A 19,946-nucleotide genomic window follows, 5' to 3' on the forward strand; every position below is an offset into this window, starting at 1 on the left:
CAAGCAGGGATCAGAGGAATCACTAGAGCCAGAACTGATAGGCAAGAATCAGGCTGGGGTCAGAGACTGGAGATCAGCAGGCAAGGCAAGACCAATGCTAATGTCACTGCAGGCCAGATGTCTGTGTTATTGCCCAAACTTCCTGGTCCACTGTGATGGTGTGAACAGACCCTGCACTGAATGGGCACAGCTGCAATGAACACAGGAAGCCATGTACCCTCACCTATGCTGGGCATACTCCCAGTGAAGGGAGCATTCAAAAGAGAGCAGCTCAGCTGAATCTCAGTGGATGGAGCAGGAGAGCAGCTGGGTGCACAAGCCTCTTGCAGAGAAGCTGCCAGGGCTCCAAGCAGCCAGGACTCCAAGCAGCCAGGATCTGGCCTTACAGCCAAGCTGCTACAGACCCTCCAACTGCAGGGAGCCCGGGGGATGAGTCGCTGCCAGAAGGGGAAGGTGCTCCAGAGATGGACCTGAGAGGATGTCAAGCAGGATCCCAAGGCAGACCCATGGTGCTGATGGAGAAACAGAAGCTGGGGGATAGGAAGTGACCCAGGGAACTGGAGTCAGGGTGCCAGTCCCTAAGTCACGTGTATGGACTATTGCTTTTAAGAGTCCTGGGTTGGAACCCCTGTAGAGCAGGGTTGGCCTGGGTTCCTGTTCCCATGCCCCCCTCAGCCGGTAACTGCTAGGAAAGGGAATCCTGGACTCTCACCACTGGGTGACATAGTCCAGAGTATTACCACTAGGTAGTACTGCTGACCTTGGACACACAACACCTCCTGACATCCACCCTCCAGGGTTAAATATTGACCAGGGTCCAATTACAAGGCTGCTGGCACTCTGGACCTTTTGGGTGGTACTTCCTACGGTGCCAAATCTCCCAGTGATCCTTGGATTCAGCTCTGCCTGACTTCCTAGTGGCGACGTGGAACCATCAGCTGTCCCAGATACTGCAAGCCCATGTTCTAGTCCCACAGATCCCTACAATATGCGGTAGCAAGAGATATTTGACCCCAGATTCCATCTCCTGTACTTGGATGGACACTTAATGGTTAAGTTGAACACCATGATGATGGTAGCAGGATCACAGAGCAACCCTTTGCAACCCATGACGTTGTGCTCAGCAACCCACCCAAGACGTGGTGATATCCCAGCTCTGTTCATGTCTGTTGCTGAAACGAACACTATACAATACTCCTATGTGCAAAACTTGTGCTTATGACAAAGAAAATTAGTAGCGAGTAATCATGTAATTGTGGTTAAGCACGTACAAAGACATAAGCAGTTTTAAAGTGGTTTTCCACAGCAGATCCTCTCTTGTGATTTTGCATATCATTGTTTATTGTTTCTTCACTGAAATACACTACAGTCTCAATTCAGAAGGTCACATTAGATGTTCATATTTTTTCTGCCTCAACTGTGACACACCAACAGTGGCTAGTTAGGGAAGAAGGGAAAAACCTAATTCAGAAAGGGGGATGTTACTAACTTCTCTGGGGTCTTGAGGCAAAGCCTAGAAGGTTGGGATCTGGCAGGTTCCTGTATTGATGTAGTCCATACATCTGTGAAGAACCTGGAAATTAATTTCATGGACAAAATTGAAGTGGAAGGAGAAAATGTCTTAAACTTCCTAAAAAAATTGTATTTTGAGCCTTGTATTCATCAGACAATACTTAGCATAGCTAAGTGACACAACACACAGTAACAGCTCCTACCAGAAATTTCTCCAAACTGGGGACACTCACCATGCTACTCCTTTTAATCTGGTATGTTGTTAGACCTGGGTTTTGAAATGCTCAGACAGCAGGGAAGATATGAGTACCTAGTGAGATTGGAGACAATTCCAGCAGATGGCACTAAAAAGCAGCTACTGTCATTGAAGGATGCAGGTTTTAAAAGAAAATAAATGCCTTTGAAAACAGATTTTGCTCAGGTCATCTGTTAGTCAGGAAAGAACAGGGTCAATCTACAGGAGGGACCACATATCAGGAGCCTGGGAGCATTTTTTCCAGGAAATGCATGTGGCTGGTACAAATATACAGATTTTTTTAAAAAAGCAAAAGCTGCCTTGTGATTCTGAAACCAACCACAGCAGTGGACAGGAAGTTCCTGCAGAGATTTCAAAGGGCATCACATTTCCATGCTTTCAAAAGAGCTGGGTGAATAATTCAAAGAACAAACACAAATTTAGTCCATATTAAGAGATTAATAATATTCTGAACAGTAGCAGGAGTCCTGTATGGGACAAGTTCAACAAGCTATTCACCAAGCCCTGTTTGAAACCTTGGGAAACTGGAGATGATTTTATGTACCTGAAATTTGTTTCAATTGTGTCTGAACTTGACACTTTAAAATTACTGTATTTAAAAGAAGTGATCTGGCTGCCCTTGTGGAGCAAATTCACAAGTGGGGCCTGTCAGTTTTGACAGGAACTCAGTATTTTGTCCTGACTCTTCTTAATTCTGATTCCTAATATTTCTAGATTCCAAGTATTATACATCTTCCTGAGCCTCCTACTTTCTTCATCTTCTATAACAAAGACAGCAATATAGCTATTGAGTATTTTAGCCTTCTCCATGTCCTACTCTGTTATTTACGTTATCTCCACTTTACCAGAAGCCCTGCACCACCTTTGACATTCCTTTTGTCCCTGATGTATTTGTAAAACTCTCAGCCAGTTCTTCATTCTGCCCATTGAAGTCCCTAATTTTACATATGTAGGACCCACTCCTTTAATCAGATCTGTGTGGTTGAATCTTTATGCCCACAGAGTCTCACTGGAATAGGTCTTCACACAGGCACCAGAGTTCACCTAGACAGACCCAGTTGCAGTATCGGGGCCATAGTTCCCAATTATCATCATATACTCATGCCTTAAACTAGAGGTGCGAAATAGATGTAAAATTTGGACTGGAATTTCAAGCTTCCTCCCCCAGGACAGGCCCCACAGTGTAGATGCACAAACAACAACAAAATGAAGTGGGGAAAGGGAGATTTAAAAATTCAAACCTGAATTTGTTGTGAATTTATTCCACCCTCCATGACACGTATTTTTATTTCTGTAGTTCTCTGCAGTGTTGAAAGTCCAGCTGCCACAATATCCTGCTAAGCTGTGAGAACCAGAAGGTGGAAGTAACCGGTCCGCTTTCATTGGACAAACTAAAACTCAAAAGAGTAAAAAAGCCACATAAATACTGCGAAGTAAGTAGAGCTGCTCAAAATTGTTTGGCTGAAAATTTTTCGAGAAAAATAAGTTGTGTTTTTTTTAAATGTTTGACTATATTTTCTGATTTTTTTAACAGGAATATTCAAAATAAAATATTGTTTTGATTGAAAATGGCAAAGTTTTCATGTCAAAAGGTTATGAACTGAATATTTTCAGAATTTTGCTCAGCAAAAATCTTCAATATTTTGACTTTTTGTCCTATTTTGGGATGAGACCAAATGTTGAAATAGCAGAATTTCATATGGGGTAGAAATTCCATTTTTCAGAACAGCTCAAAAAAGAATGAATAGAATGCCTGAAGAAGAAAGACTGGTTACTTACCTATTGAGGTTCTATGAGATGTAATTCATGTGGCTCCCACCACCTGTCCTCCAATCCTGCTTTTTCTGAGTCTCCCTTATCTAGGATTCTGAATGTCCAAGGGAATTGGGGACAGTTGTGGCCACTCTGCACTTTATGGTCTCAGGATGGGGGACGTGAGAACACAGATGTGCTCCAACAGACACTGTCATTCAAAAGACTTCAATCTCATGTGTATGAAGCACATGCACACCTAAAGTAGGATCCACACAGACACATACTCAAAGAAGAAACGGGAGATTCAAAAAAGTTTCAACTACCTCAGAAGTTACTGAGATTTTTCTTTAAATATGTCCCACTACTGTCAACATTGGTGCCTAATGTTATTCATCCAACTCAAAGTGGCCTGATTTTAAGAGATGCTGAGCACTCACAAATCCCAGCAGCTCAAGGCCTGTGAAAATCAGGCCACTTCAATTTAGATGTCTAACTTTGGCTTTAGGAGCCTAACTTTAGACACCCAATTTGAAAATCTGGCCATGATATTTAGTTTGAGAAAGTAAAAGCTACTAATAGCTCTTATGTAAATGAAGCCTTAATACTTTCAAGAGGTTGACCTACTGACTAGCTAACTGGACAAAAGAGATGCTTCCTTCTGTTAATACAGATATACTCTGCAAAAGTCTGTCCTGTTGTACATTTTACTTATGGGCCAATTTGTTCATGCAACATTTTACTCTGATGAATCATGAACAGAAATCATGGCTTCTTCCACTGGTGTATAAAAATATGAAGTAAATACCAGAAGCTGCCTGCTTAAATCTCCTTATAAAAAAGCATTACAAACTAATTTTATTAATTATTATTAATACTCCGATAGTGCCTACAGGAGCCAATCAAGATTTGGTCCCTATCACTTCAGGTTAATCAACAAGTGCCTGAATTAACTGAAATTGCCAATGAGGAGAGGGGAGGAGGGAAACTAAGACAAAATATCTTGTTTTTTCTAGTTTGAGTCCTTCACCCTGTCCTGCAGATTGTCTGTCCTCTCTGCTTCCTGACACAGGCAGATGAAAGTAGAAAGAAAACATATTTAGAAATAATATTTATCAAAGTGTACTCTTCATATAAGATTGCATAAAAGCTGTGCAAAGGTATTACTGTAAGAGGGTAAATTATTAAGAATGACTGCGATACAAGAGTTCACAGCTAGTCTGTAATAGCAAAGTCAGTAACAATTGATAGCCATTAAACTGAGCATTAGATTTCCGATCAATACATATTTCCCAGAGGAAAGAAAATAGCTGAGTTTGGTGGACTTTGACAGTTCCCTCCAGAGATTGGAGAAGGCTTCTTTCCATTATATTTCCCTCCATACTACACCTTCTTGCCCTAAATCAGAGAAGAAGGAGGTAGCAAATCTATGTCCAGCTTCTCTCTACATCCACTTTTTAGGGCTGTGACCTGTTAAAAACTGAGCTCTTCCTCGATATGGAGATCTCTGGGAGTTGATGAGACAGCTTCTAACTGTTTGATTCTCTCTACTACACTAGAGACTTTGGGGTTTCTCTAATAACATGATCCCCGACCAGCAGAATGCATACCTGAAGTTAACTACGTTTAGGAAAGCACATTGATTTCAAGCCATAACTACTCTTCTGCATCCTCCCAACTTGGCATGCAATGAATCCTTTTACTTTTATAGGTTTCAGAGTAACAGCCGTGTTAGTCTGTATTCGCAAAAAGAAAAGGAGTACTTGTGGCACCTTAGAGACTAACCAATTTATTTGAGCATAAGCTTTCGTGAGCTACAGCTCACTTCATCGGATGCATACTGTGGAAAGAGTAGAAGATCTTTTTATACACACAAAGCATGAAAAAATACCTCCCCCACCCCACTCTCCTGCTGGTAATAGCTTATCTAACGTGATCAAATCCGGGGGAGTTGCGGGGGGGAGAGAAAACCTGGATTTGTGCTGGAAATGGCCCAACTTGATTATCATACACATTGTAAGAAGAGTTATCACTTTAGATAAGCTATTACCAGCAGGAGAGTGGAGTGGGGGGAGGTATTTTTTCATGCTTTGTGTGTATAAAAAGATCTTCTACACTTTCCACAGTATGCATCCAATAAAGTGAGCTGTAGCTCACGAAAGCTTGTGCTCAAATAAATTGATTAGTCTCTAAGGTGCCACAAGTACTCCTTTTCTTTTTACTTTTATGTTAATTATTTTTTAAAATGTCAACAGACTTAAATGAGGTCCAAATTTTCAAGCCTAGGTGCCTAAAATTAGGCTCCTAAATAAAGGTAACATGAGGTGCTGAGCAACTCCAGTTCCTATCAAAATGAACGGGCACGCTGGAAATCAGGCTATTGATAGGTATTAGAAAGAAAACATGTTTAAAAATACTTTCATCTGCTTTTGTCAAGAAGCAGAGAGCACAACATTTTAAGAGCAGGGAGAAGGATGCAAACAAGAACAAAATATTTTGACAAGTGTATTTTTGTCTCTTATGAGGAATTTGGATAGTCTCAAATGAAGGTCTTTTTTTCCCCAAGAAAGCTGCATCAGTTTAACCGTTTAAAATTATTTTTAAACTGATTTATTTAAACTGGTTAAAGCTGCTGTGTGGACACTATTATTTTGCTTTTAGAATGGCTTATTTCATTGTAACTTAAACCCGATCCCAATTGACTTCAGCTAAACCAAAAAAAATTACTCTGAAAATGAAGTGAGTGTCCACACATTTGTGTGTCGATTTAAATAAATCTGTTTAAATTCAGGCCGTAGGTTAAACCTCTGAAACTTTCCCAAGTAGAGGCCTACAAAACTGTGGTCTGATTGTTCAAATACTGAGCACCCTCAACTCCCATTAACTTCAGTGGAATTGTGGCGCTCAGTCAATGTGAAAAAGGCTGTTTTATCTGGGTGACAACTTTAAGCACCTAACTTTGAAAGTATTTCTTGCAAGAGCAGGGGTGCCAGAACCATTTTTATAGTGGGGTGCTGATAATGGATGTGACGCTGTATGGAATTGTGAGACACTTTATATGATTATGAATACCAATATTATAAAATTACAATGAATCGTGCAGATATGCCGTGTAAGGTGTCAGTAAACATGTTAGGATTTGCCAAGTATGATAATCTTGTTTATATGTTCGTATCACCTTTGTATTATGAGTTATAGATATGTAGGGTATATTTGTATTTCCAAACTTGTGCTGTGTTTCTGGGTGATACCCCCCAGACAGATTGGCATCAGCCCTGCCTAGCCTGTTCAATGGCCCATCAAGGTCATCAGTGGTACAAGGAAGCCACGGAAAGGAGCCAGGGGATACACCTTATGAGTCAGCAAGACTTGCGGGGGCATGCCTATGGACAAAACTCAGAGGCTTTTTCATGCCAGGTGCTGTGAAGCTTGTATCTGGGACAAAGGAAGTACAAGCCACATGGCAAAAGAATATAAAAGGGGCTGCATCTTCTCCATTGTGTCTTCATTTCTGCTTCTTACCTCTGGAGCAACTTTTCTGCAAACTGAAGCTCTGAACAAAGGACTGAATGACCCATCCAAGCTGTGGATGTGTTCCAGAAGGACTTTCAAGTCAGCAAGCTCACCAATACTGCTAAGAACCTGATATGTGGACTTTGAAGTCTCTGTATGTATCTGATTGCTTTGCCATTTAACAACTCTCTTCTTGTTCTTTTTTCTTTATCATACACCTTTAGTTTTAGACACTAAAGGATTGGATAGCACTTTGGGTAAGATCCAAACCAATATTGACTTGATAACATGGCTGACCTTTTAGCGTCAGAACATTTTGTATAGTGAGCAGAGTTATTAAATAACTTCTTACTGTAGTGGACCTATGTGCTGACTGGGAGCCAGAGAACTGGAATGCAATAAAGGGGGACATGTGATTTCTTTTTTTAGCTTCTTAATAACCAGTGTGTGGGATCAGAAGCACAGTTTGTGATTGGTGAGTTTAACTTCAGTGTTGACCACCAGTTTTGGGAGTATCTGCTCTCCCTTTTGCAGCCTGCTCTGACCGTGGCATTTTCAGTGAGGACTACCCCAGGTACAGCGGGTCAATGGAAACCATGTATTTGGTGTTTGTTATTACTACTTCAAGACAGGGGTTGCAGCAGTACCCCCAGTTCCAGCACCAGTGTGCAAGAGAGGGTTTTATTATTCAAAATCTGCCACATGGAAATCCCTGTGCATACTCCTGATGTTGACATTTATGTCTGTTTTGAATTTACTTCCAAAATATACCAGCAAACAGAAAATTAGCTTCAAGAACTTCCCTTGGTGTTCTCTGTTTAGTGTGCTTTCATTCCTACGTGCAGAACTGCAGAGATGTGTTTCATCCAACCATTCCACTCCCTGGTTCTGAAACACTTCCTTTGTGTGTGCCTATCTGATAAAGTATGTGCAAAAGATCAGAAGGCCACTGCACACCACAGGCATCTATGTCTGGGATGTGTGTTTAAAAAGGTGCAATAGAAACAGCCTCTTTGGCACATGAAGCACAAAATACAATTTAGAAATTATTTCTTACCAAAATACAAAAGAGGTGACTAATTTGTCTAGATTTTGTAAATCAAGCGTATGTTAGAATGTTGAACTCACAGGAACTCAAATATCACCATGTTAACCCTAAAAATACAATCGTGAACTGAGGTCTGATCCAAAGCTTATTGATTTCATTGGACTTTGAATCAGACTGTAGATGGCTTAGGACCCAAATCCGCAAACAGGATCAGGCCCTTAATGCATACAAATGGTAGATAATACTCCAGCTAACTTCAGTAGAATTTCTCAACCAAAGGATGTTGATTCAGAGCTCTCTCTCGAACGAAAATGAAACAGGCACTGACATCCTATAAGGGAGGAAAGCCTAGTAACAACAAAATCCTGTTTCTCCTTGTGTTTTATTTCCCAGCACCAACACTGAAATGATAATCAATCAGGAACCAAAGCAACCAGCCTAGCTCAACCAGATATTTTTGTCAGTATATTATGCTGTAATTCTCATTAAATAGGTGAATGAACAGCTAGGGTCCAATAGAGTAATTGTATTAGAAATCTAGTTTAAAAGCTGTTTTCACAGCGCTACTTGCTTGGATTCGTTTTGATCCTCTTTAGCCATCAACCTCCTCCTTGCTAAGTTCTTGAAACAAAACAGTGTAATTTCTTTTTGAGATACCAAAGTGACAGTGTCATAAGGGACTGTTTTAATGTTTCTGTTACTTTTTATTTCTGCTATGGCTATTAGCTATTATTTTGGTTGGATGCAGTGTTCACACAAATAGCAATTATTTACTATTAACAGGACCAGTTATTTTTTAGATCAAATTGAGGTGTATTATAAGGGGACTTTATAGCTCAAGGAAAGTAAGATCATTTGAAGCTACCCTTTCTGTGTTATACACAGTTGCACTTACAATCCCATCACACACTAGCAACACCAACACTTAAGCTGGAGAAAGGCAATACCTGATTTTCTATCTACTATAGTATTCCAGTCTCCTGAGACTGGGGACTGTGTGTTTTGGCAGGTTCACCATGTACTACATCTCAAGGACTAAACTGTCAAGAGTTCTTAGGTCACAGTCTGGCCTGGGGAGTAGGGGAAGTAAAATACCAGAGGAGGAGCTGCAGAAGCTAATGCCTTCAGGAACAGGGGGAGCAGAGCCACTGTATTACCATTTCAGAGTGTGCAGTGTGCCCTCCCATCAAGTGGGGCCACCTCTGTGGTCTGTGTGGAAAGCATTGTACTAACAATCTCATCTTCTCTCCATCTTTCTTGTCACACACGGGCATGAGGAAGAAGAGGGCTCCTTGCATAGGGTTGCCAACTTTCTAATTGCACAAAACCAAACACCTGTGCCCCACTCTTCCCTGAGGCCCCGCCCCTTCTCAGAGGCCCCACCCCCACTCACTCTATTCCCCCTCCCACCATCACTTGCTCTCCCCCACCCTCACTCACTTTCATTGGGCTGGGATGCAGAAGGGGGTGAGGGCTCCATCTGGGGGTGCAGGGTCAGGGGTGGGGCCAGAAATCAGAGGGTCAGGGTGCAGGAGGGGGCTCCAGGCTGAGGCAGGGATTTGGGGTGCAGGAGGCGGTGTGGGGTGCAGGCTTCAGGAGGGGGCTCAGGGCTGGGGTGCAGGCTCTGGGAGGGAGTTAGGGTGCAGAAGAGGGTCAGGGCTGGGGCAGAGGGTTGGGGTGCAGGAGAGGGTGCAGGGCTGGGGCAGGGGTGTAGGCTCCAGCCAGGCGGCACTTACCTCAGGCAGCTCCCCGTCAGCAATGCAGCTCCCTGCCTGCCCTGGCTCTGGGCAGCTCCCGGAAGCAGCTGGCATGTCCCTGCAGGCGGAGGGGCTAGGGGTTCTGCACAATGCCCACAAGCGCCGCCCCCGCAGCTCCCATTGGCCACAGTTCGCGGCCAATGGGAACTGCGGAGCCAGTGCTGGGGGTGGATGTGGTGCAAGGAGCTTCCCTGATTGGCCCTCCACCTTGAGGTCACAGCGACACGACGGCCACTTCCAGGAGCTGTACAGAGCCAGGGAGCTGCCTTAGACCCGCTGCACCACCGACTGGACTTTTAACGGCCCGGTCAGCAGTGCTGGCAGGAGCTGACAGGATCCCTTTTAGATGGGACATTCCGGTCAAAAACCAGATGCCTGGCAATCCTATCCTTGAAACCTCTCCTTGCCTTGCACACCTGTGCAGAACCAGGCACAACTGAGCCCAAAGTTTTAATGTCCTAATTCAATTTCAACATATTTCAATTCCTAAAAGTAGAATTGTATGGTCCAGGTGGCATTACTCTTGTCTCCAGCCAGAAAGTAACAGGTTCATGTTTCAGCTCTATGCCAGGACTTCCGATCCTAACAGTTGCTGATAGAGCAGGGCAAGATTGAGGGAACAGCCCATGGATGGCATTCAGATGGAGAGACTTAATTCCCTTCTGCTCATCACTGATTCCTGTCCAGGTGGTGCTTCAAAATTGCATAGCACTGTTCAGGGAATAATATTCTGGACAAAATCCTCTCCCTTGTTAAGGCAGGTTTGAATTTCCAAAGCTGTGTCTGGCCTCACTTCCATCTACAGGCTAACCTAAATTATTCTATCAGCTACACTCCATGCAGTGATTAATAGTTCAAAATAAGTTTCAAACTAAACACAAAAAAAAATCGGTGTTTCCACTGGAAAAAAAACACACTCAGACATGTACAACTGATGAGGAGTATTTATTATTTGTATTACGTTAATTCCCTAAATGTGCTACGTGTTGTATAAACATATGAGATGAGTTAGGCTATAACCACAGTTCTTAAGTGATGGAAGTATTTAACCTCATCTCACAATTCTATTCATTGTCATGCATCAATCTTTACATACCCTGAGATACCTTTCATATGGAAGGTGCTAATATTAAACCACATTTTAATCTAAGGCTGGATCAGTGTGAAAGAATTCACAGCATTAATTAAAAGTAGAATTCTGAAAGATTATTCATATAATGTGTCTGTTATATGTCTACTGCCCAGTGCCAAAGATTTAATACTAAGCTTGAACCTAAATATTAATTGGCACTTCATGCTCTGGGTTTCCTTCACTTCTTCTCAGACCTTAATTTGAGCCATCTGTAACATACTAATTCAACCTGTGTGGGGCAGCCCCCTCCCCTCCCCTCCCCAAAAATGAAAAGGAAAACTAGAAATTGATTTCAGCTGTTGGATGCTTCTTTTCAACTAGCAAAACCGACACTCCCAGAGCGGTTTTACCCACATAATGTGATAATGTCTCTGAGCAACAAAGCCAGTACATCTTTCTTTCAAATCATTCCCTTGCAATAGCTGTAACTACATCTCTAGATAAAGTTATTATTTTGCCTTTTTTTTTAACCTTTCCACTTTGAAAATAGTACTGTCTCACTGAATTATATATGATAAATAACTCAAACCTATTAAGAGCTTAGCCCTCAACTTCTTAGAAAGGATGTATTTGAGTAACAACACAGCATTAGCAATGAGGCCCTGATTTAGCAAATCAATTAAGCACAAATTTAACTTTAGGCACATGCGACATCCCAAAGAAGTCCATGGGACAACTCACATGAAGTTAATGATGTGCTTAATTGCTTTGATGAGTCCTCCCTGAGCTGGTGAGCCATCGAAGATAATTACCTGAAAGTCCTATGTTAGGTCCATGCCAATCAACCAGGGCCCAGCCAATCAACAAGCAAGGGCCTAACCAGGTGATGCTAAGGCAGATATATAGGCTCCTCATGGCAGCAGCTACTCCAGGTTGCTCACTGGTGGTAGCTTGTTGGGAGAATTCCTAGCTGCCTGGTAGTTCTGACTCAGGGACCCTACAAGTAGCAGCCATATACCATTTTCTTTACTAGTTGCTATTGCTGCATTCCCTGGGCTTCTTCCCACTCTGTCCCACCACCTTCTTGTGTTCTCGGTCTGTTCCCTCTTTAAGCAGGGTCTCTCTCAGGCTCTCTTGCCTGGAGAGTCTCTCAATCTGTGGCCTGATTTCTCAGGCTCTTCTCATAAGCTCTCCAGGCAAAGAGGCCTGAAACAGTCTCTGCCCCTTTTGAGTCAGGGTTATCTCTCTGAGGCTTCTGCATCTGGAAAGCTTCACAGTTCTATCCTTACAGATACAGACTAACGCGGCTGCTATTCTGAAACCTGCTTGAGAAGGGTCTCGCTCCCAATCACATTACCCAGGGCCTTTCGCAGCCTTCTACATCTCCTTCACTCTTCTGGTCCCACCCAGTAACTGCCCTCATCAAACCCTGCAGTGCCTTTTATCTGAGCCTGCTGAGCTCTGATTGGCTGCTGCCCTAGCACCTTTCTAGGCAGGCCTTCACTGCTCCTTTTCCTGAGGCTTTGGTGTGGTAGGACTGGAGGGCCTTCAGCAGGGGGCACTTCCTCACTGAATTTGATTTTCTTCTAGCTGTGGTAGAGTTAATAGTATGCGGCATCTATGTGCATTCTTATGTTATGGAAATACAGAGAGCCTTAAAAATCAGTATACATACATTTTCCATTTAATTTTGACCACAAGAAAATGGGGAGTGCTGTGCAGAAAAAAAATATTGTGCTTGAATACAAATGCATCTGAGGGGTTAACAAGTAAGTAGAGTATTTAATTGTGATTAAAAATTTTCCTGAAAATGCCTTGTATGGCCTGGCATGATCATGGGGAAGGTCTAAACTCAAGCACGGGCCATTCATGCAGGATTTCCTATGACTAATGGTAGTAATATTCAAAACTTTTAAATTAAACTGTGAGTGTTATTGATAATAGGAACTTTACCATTTAAGATTTCTTATTTGAAAGTGAGTACAAACCATTCTGATTTACAAATTCATTTGCTATCCATGGTATGACAGCTTAAAACAAGTAATAGATTAACTGTCTAAGTGGCGTATGTGGGTAATACCTGCCAGATTTTTTACACAACTCTTCCATATTTGGATGGGATTCACAGGAAGCTTGTACAGGAAAGCCTTTTCCTTTCTTAATTATGAAGGTTTTGTTGGATGGAAATTATGCCAGCATGGGGCGGGGGAAGAGAGGAGGAAGGGACAACACACAAACTCCAATTTAGTAGTTAGCAAAACAGAATGTAACAGGCTGCAAATCTAAAATGATGCATGTGATAAAGAACACTTTATAATTTAGTATTAGGAAGACTTAAAATACAAAAACAGGTAAAAGCTCACTGATAAAGCAGTAGGTCTGATAAGGGCAAGTCTCTAAGAGCTAATCTGCCAAGATTCAGACAATATTTCTGTTGCCCATCTCTGACACTGGTAAAGCTGCATGTACCCTGTAGTGAGTTTAATCTAACTTCTACTGCAAGATCTGGGCATTCTTTGGCAGCTTCAAATTAAAATATTGAGGTCTTATTGAGGTAATCATGAAAATGAAGAATACAGTCACTATGATATCACCGCCCATAATTTAATGTTATATTGAACCTAGGAGGGTGAAAGTAACACTGATTTTTAACTGAAGAAACACAGAGATGGGGCCTATGAAGGCTAAAGCCCTAGTAGTTCAAGAAGGAACTCACTTTCTTGCTCCCCTAATCCCTATAGTTCTGGCAGCTGAATCCCGCTCTCAGGGCCGTCCTTAGGCACACACGGCTGCGTAGGGCACCCAAAAACTGGGGCCACCATTCCCCTCGCTGGCCGCGGCTGGAATCCTCTCTTCTCCGGCCCTTCCCCCGCGCTGAGCGGTGGGCCTCTCCCCAACCCAGCCCCCTCCCTCCAGCCTCCGGCTCTGCCGCCTCAGCCCCGGGGAGCCCGGCCGCCCACTGGTGGTGCGGCGGCCCGGCCCACCGCCCTGGGTGCGCCCCTCGGTCTCCGGTGCGGGCCGGGGCCAGGACAGGGGGAGCGAAACTTCCATTGGGGGGGGGGGGGGGGCTTAAAGTGACAGTGAGCTCACTGCCTCTCACACTTCCCTAACACACACACACAGTCTCTCTCTCTCACACAGACTGGCTCTCACCCACATACCCTCTGCCTCTCATGAGTCACAGCCCCCCAACACAGATTGTGTCACACACACAGTCACACTCCCCCACACGCTCTGTCACAGAGTCCCCCAGCACACACACACACGCACTTATATTATTGTTGTTATTGCTGCTTGGTACTTCCTTTCAAAATGCTCATGGTGAGCCAGGAGGGCCATGGGCTCTGGCAAGATGCAGCCCCCATGTGACAGCGCAAAGCCTGCCGTGAGCCACTGCCACAGCGTCCGCTGTGTACGAAGCACCCTGTGTGTCAGAAATGGGGGAAGGGGGTCTGGGGGTCCGCAGGCAGGGATGGTGGCTGTGCCCCCTCAACAGACCGGGGTCAGCGGTGCCGGCTGGAGATCGCCTTCAGTGGAGCATAGGGACACCAGTTTAATAATACTGCATAGGGCCTCATAAATCCTAAGGACAGCCCTGCCCACTATAAGAAAAGCATATTACAATTTAACTCCTTTTTACTTAATTTGAACTCCTAAAAGTCCCTGATAGAGATATTAGCATAGGGTATACTGATATGCTATATGCAATAGACTTAGAGACAAAGGGCATTATTCATCCAAGGGCACAGGAACCCCAGCAGCAAGAAATCCACCTAGATGGAGGCTGTGATGGCAAAAGGTGCCTACCAATCTGCTTGAACCCCCCAAAATAACAAAGAACAGAATTTGAACCTGTGTGTGTCTTGTATGTAGAATGGCTACATGAGGAAGAGAAACAAAACTTCCTGAAGTAGGGCAATGGGATATCAGAACTGTTAAGCAGACCTAGGTTGGGAGCAACTGGGTTTTGGGAGGAAAAGTCAGAAAACCTCGGAGAGGTTGAAGAGAAGACTCAAAAGGATGTGAGACTGTAATGTTCAAGGGGAACAGAGGGAACTGGTACAAGGGAGGATTGAAGATATTGGGAGCATTAGAAAGGAAGACTGAAGAATGCTGGGGAAAGTATGGAGCCCTTGCAAAGCCTGTCACTGCCAGGGACGGTTACTTGTGGCTACTGGACCCCCAGGAATTGCAGAAAAATTGAGTTTGTGAATTCCAGGTTTTAAAGTGTCTTCAGAATCCAGTGACAGAGTGAAAAGTTCATGGGTACATGAACAAACAAAGGGCTGAATCCTCAGCTGGGGCAGATGAGCATAGCTCTGTGGAAGTTCATGGAACAATGACAATTTAGGCTAGCTGGGGATCAGGGCCAAAGGATTCAGGGCAAGAAAACTCTTAATTCTTTTAAATGTAAAGAGAATTTATTGTTAGTGAAATGTGCCAGATTAACAGCCTGGAGACTGAAGTCCCTCCTTTGTCCACAGAGCAGGTATAGCACAGGCACAGCAGTAGTGCAGAGGTTTGCTCTGGGAAGAGACACATCTACAGGGTAGGAAATTAGTTCAGACTTCATGGCCCATTTAGGTTCCAAATCCAACAAAGCACTTAAGCACATATGGAACTGTTAGCATACATGTAGTCCCAGTCCCATTGACTTCCACAGGACTACTTGCATGCTGAGTTATACACATGCTTAAGTACTTTGCAGAATTAGGGTCATAGTCCTCAGATGAGACTGATAACAAAGGGGTTAGTTGTGATGGTAGGTTTTATGATGTGGCCCTCCAACTCATTTCACATAATTATTTATTGGTAGGGAAATGAATTTATGAAAACCACAGAAGTAGATAACTTGAAAGTAAAATGTCTAAGTTTCACTTATGACTAAAATGGTCACCCAGTTTTGCTCATAAGAGATCTTTTGTTTTGAAATATGATGCTCATAAGATTTAAAGTGTGGCATAATATATACAAATAGCTGAGGGTTTGTCAATATATGTCTCAAATGTGTAGTGAAACTTGTGAGGGATTTTAATCTCTATTTTTACACAGATCTGGTTTTCAGAACAATGATCTGCACCACATACTAACATATAGCGAGATGAAATGGGAATTCTCAATCTACATGGGCACAAGGCAGGGGTAAAAGTAATTTAAAGGATTTACCGGTATGCTGGAGTCCTGAGCAGGGGGTGTGGCCTCAACTGGAAGGGCGGAGCCTTTAAATACCCAGGCCCTTTAAATCAAGATTTAAAGGCCCCAGGGCTCTGGCTGGGGTAGCAGCGGCTGGGGGCCCCGGGCCCTATAAATCACCCCCGGAGCTACTAGCTGCAGGGGCAGCTGGGAGCCCTGGGGCTCAGGGGCAATTTAAAGGGCCTGGGGCTCAGGCCGCTGCTACCGCAGCAGAGCCCCTCGCCCTTTAAATCGCGGACAGAGCCCCAGGGGTTCCTGACTGCCGCCGCAGCAGCAGGGCTCTGGCGGCGATTTAAAGGGCCCGGGGCTCCCGCCACCGCAGGGAGTCCCGGGCCCTTTAAATTGCTGGCCTGGGGAAGCTGGTCTGGTCCGGCACAGCATACTGGCTCTTGCTGGTACGCTGTACCGGACCGGACCTGCTTACTTTCACCTCTGGCACAGGACAAAGTCCTGCAAATATCCAACTCCTCAAACGTGTTATGAAACGACAGAGACTGTATTCTTTTTATTGCATCATTCTCAGGAGTACCACTGCCGACAGCCAGTACTTTGTGCAATATATATCATAGAATCGTCTGGCACGGTGATTTAATTCCCACAAATACCACTGTCATGACTGATGCTTCCAGAAGTGAGAGCATTCAAGATGATAGCAACCACGGATAATGGCTAGAGGGTTTTCAAACATTTTTATGTTCCCAGCTATGCAATATACCCCTCTCTCCTTAATACAGAGTTACAGACACATTTCTCCCCAATCAGATTACTACCACTTGTCATCAGTCCCACCCGCTCCCAAAACCTCACAACTGTCTTTTTTACAATATTGCAAGTGCCCTTTGAGCTTCAGCCAACTTCACTGAAAAGTTGGTTAAATGCCTGTAAGAGTGGGCTCTGAGAAGGGTGGTGGTGGAACGGAGGAGTCTGAAATAAAAGTTATCTCGTTAGATGAGTGCACACGTGGATTACAAAGAGATGGAAATAGAGTGGGCAGCTGGTTCTTGCCTTTCCCTTGCTGTATGAATCACGGTTTGAATGGAAACTGGAATAGGAAGCCAGAGTGGCTTGGGAACAAACAGAGCTGCTGCTGTGTCACAGGTGCAGATGAACAGAGAAGAATGTTTTGGGATGTGCCAATGAAAGTAAACGCCATGATTTTGGAGGAAGTGTCAGGATTTAGTGCTTCAGGGAGGTCATCCAATCCACCAAAGTATTTTTCACTGAGTCAAACTGACAGCTAGGGGAATGGCCGAGGCCCTGATTCAGTCAAGTTCTCAAGCACTTGATTAACTTTAAGCACATGCGTAAGTCCATCAGCAAAAAAGTGTAAGCACATGCTTAAAGTTAAGCATATGCTGAACTCCCACGGAAGTCACTGGGAATAAAATGTGTATTGACTTCCATGGAACTGAAGGATCGTCTTAAAGTTAAGCATATACATAGGGGTTTTGCTGAATTAGTGCCTTTCTGTGGTTCATGGAGCCAGACAGTCTCATCAGGGGAGATGCATGCACATCGGGGGGGACCAACACAGAAATAATAAAGTTAGTCAAAGTCAGAGGATTTAACCAGAAAGATAGAGGAAGCAACCTAAAGAGAGCCTGGAGTAAGAGAGAGAGACCAACGTGTGGAAAAAACAATTCTCTGTGGCATGGACAAGTGCTCTCATGTGAAAGCAATTTTTGGAAACGGAATGAAATCTACTCACTGTATATTCAGGTTATACACTGTGTTAATGGACTAAATAAAAATCAGACAAACCATTTTGCAGAGCTGAGTTTTCTAACATTGCTACAGTCGAAACATATTCAATTTTGTTATATAATGATCATAAGCTGAATGCAGTTTAAAGGTAAAAAGTGATAACCATTAGACCAAAAATGGACATAGGCTGGGATGAGGGTTGGGGAGAACCAGCCTAAATGGATGAGAGAACAGGGAAATGAAACATTTTACAATTGTTTTTCTCCAGAAAAAGGAAGGAAAAATATTATGCTTTTAAAAGACCCAGCATTATAGAAACAAATTATTAAACTAGCTCCCAGGGGAATCTGAATTATGTATGCAACCAGGATGTGTTACAGATCAGGAGACTTACAGATCAGGAGACTAGAATGGTTTTGGAGATTTTATGTTGATGGATATTTTAATATAAAGAAAATATTAATTGAAGATAAGTGGGACACCTTTAAATATTATGATATCCATTTAACTTGAAAGGATGGTGCATATATACAGACTTCTCTAAGAATGGGAGTCTAGACAAAAATATAAGTCAAACTACAACTACAGTTGCCACTGTTGAGCAGTCTCTCATTATTGAATTTCCTTGTTTCTCTATATTAAAGTAAAATTGAGTACCCAGTGATATTATATTGCCCAATGATATTATAAGTTGAGTTAAAAAACTAATGCCTGAGTTATCCTGATCAGAGGACTACAAATATTCTTGCAGAGAGTTCTTTTTTATAATAACTACTCTCCAAAAAGCACCTGTCAAATTAAGGTAATGAGTAACAAATTAAGAATCAACAATATGTATTAGCAATCAGTCAGGGCTCAGAGGGAGGGAAAGAACTTTGGACTTTATAAAGGTAAACAAATAGAGGCATGACATGAAGCTGAAATATTAGAAACTATTCATAAAACTTGTAGAGGCCTGAACAGGGGAGGGATTGACAGAAAATGGCAAGAAAAAATTAATTGTCTTTTTACGAGGCCTAAGGGCGTATAGTCACCATTTTGAGAGCTAGGGAAAAACAATTAAAGAAGTCAGTCAGTTCCAGTTGCTCTTTCCACCCCACTAATATGATTAGCTAGTAAGAAACAGTTGATTCTGTCTTTAATGTCTATTCACCCAGTTATGTAACTGAAGCATCTTTCTGCCTTGGTGGTGTTACTGGAACCTAATGCTACCATTATAATTGAAGAGTCAGTGACTTTTTTTAGACTAATTATGAAACCATATTTCTGACCAGAATGAATAATGATGTTGTGGTTGTCTACATTTAGTTCAGAAAGTCTTGCAACTGTATTTCTTCAGCTTCTGAAAAGAAAACCCAGCTGTGGAACTATAAAAATGCTTTCAAATTCTTCTGACAGAATAAATAAAACTCTCATACAATTTACTGTAAATGGATTTCCTCCAGAGAGAGGCAAAATCATCAGGGAGGCGGGGGAACTTGAGGTAGTTCTACTGTACTGGCAGGGCTTTGTTTAGGTGAATGCCTGCATTGCATCCAGTGTTTGACATCTAACTGTAATAACTTAATAAATAATAGTAATTACAACTGGTTTACAGTGTGACAGAACATTATTTCCTTTTAAAGTTACATTAGATTGGGTTAGATTTGTAAAATAGCTATGGGCATTTTATAAGACCAAAGGATCAAATTCTGCTTGCAAACTGGGGTAAACCCAGAACAACTCCATTCGTTTTGATGGAATTGCTCTAGTTTACAGAGCAGAATGTGACCAAAAACCTTTTATGCAAGTTGTCTTGCTTCATTTTGCTCCTCTTCTGGAATGAATACTTATAGAAATGTCAGTCTTAAGAACTCAAGAAATCGCAGAAGGAACCTGGTCTTACAGGGTTAAAACAGGGAACTCTTATAAAATATTTCCTTCTGTAAAATTTCATTAACAAAGTGTATATTCCTTACACAAAATCACAAGAGTTTATTCAGTTTTAAAGGGGAAAAAAAAATCTGCCCCTTTTGAAAAAACTGGTGCTCTCTCCATTTGGTTCTGCTGATCCTTGAAGCTTCCTCGGCATTTAGTAAACTAATACTTTTGCATCATTTAAATTGTATGTTAATAGCTCAATGAAAAACATTTTGCTCT

This window comes from Eretmochelys imbricata, chromosome 8, assembly GCF_965152235.1.
Source record: "Eretmochelys imbricata isolate rEreImb1 chromosome 8, rEreImb1.hap1, whole genome shotgun sequence".
In the NCBI taxonomy this organism is placed as follows: Eukaryota; Metazoa; Chordata; order Testudines; family Cheloniidae; genus Eretmochelys; species Eretmochelys imbricata.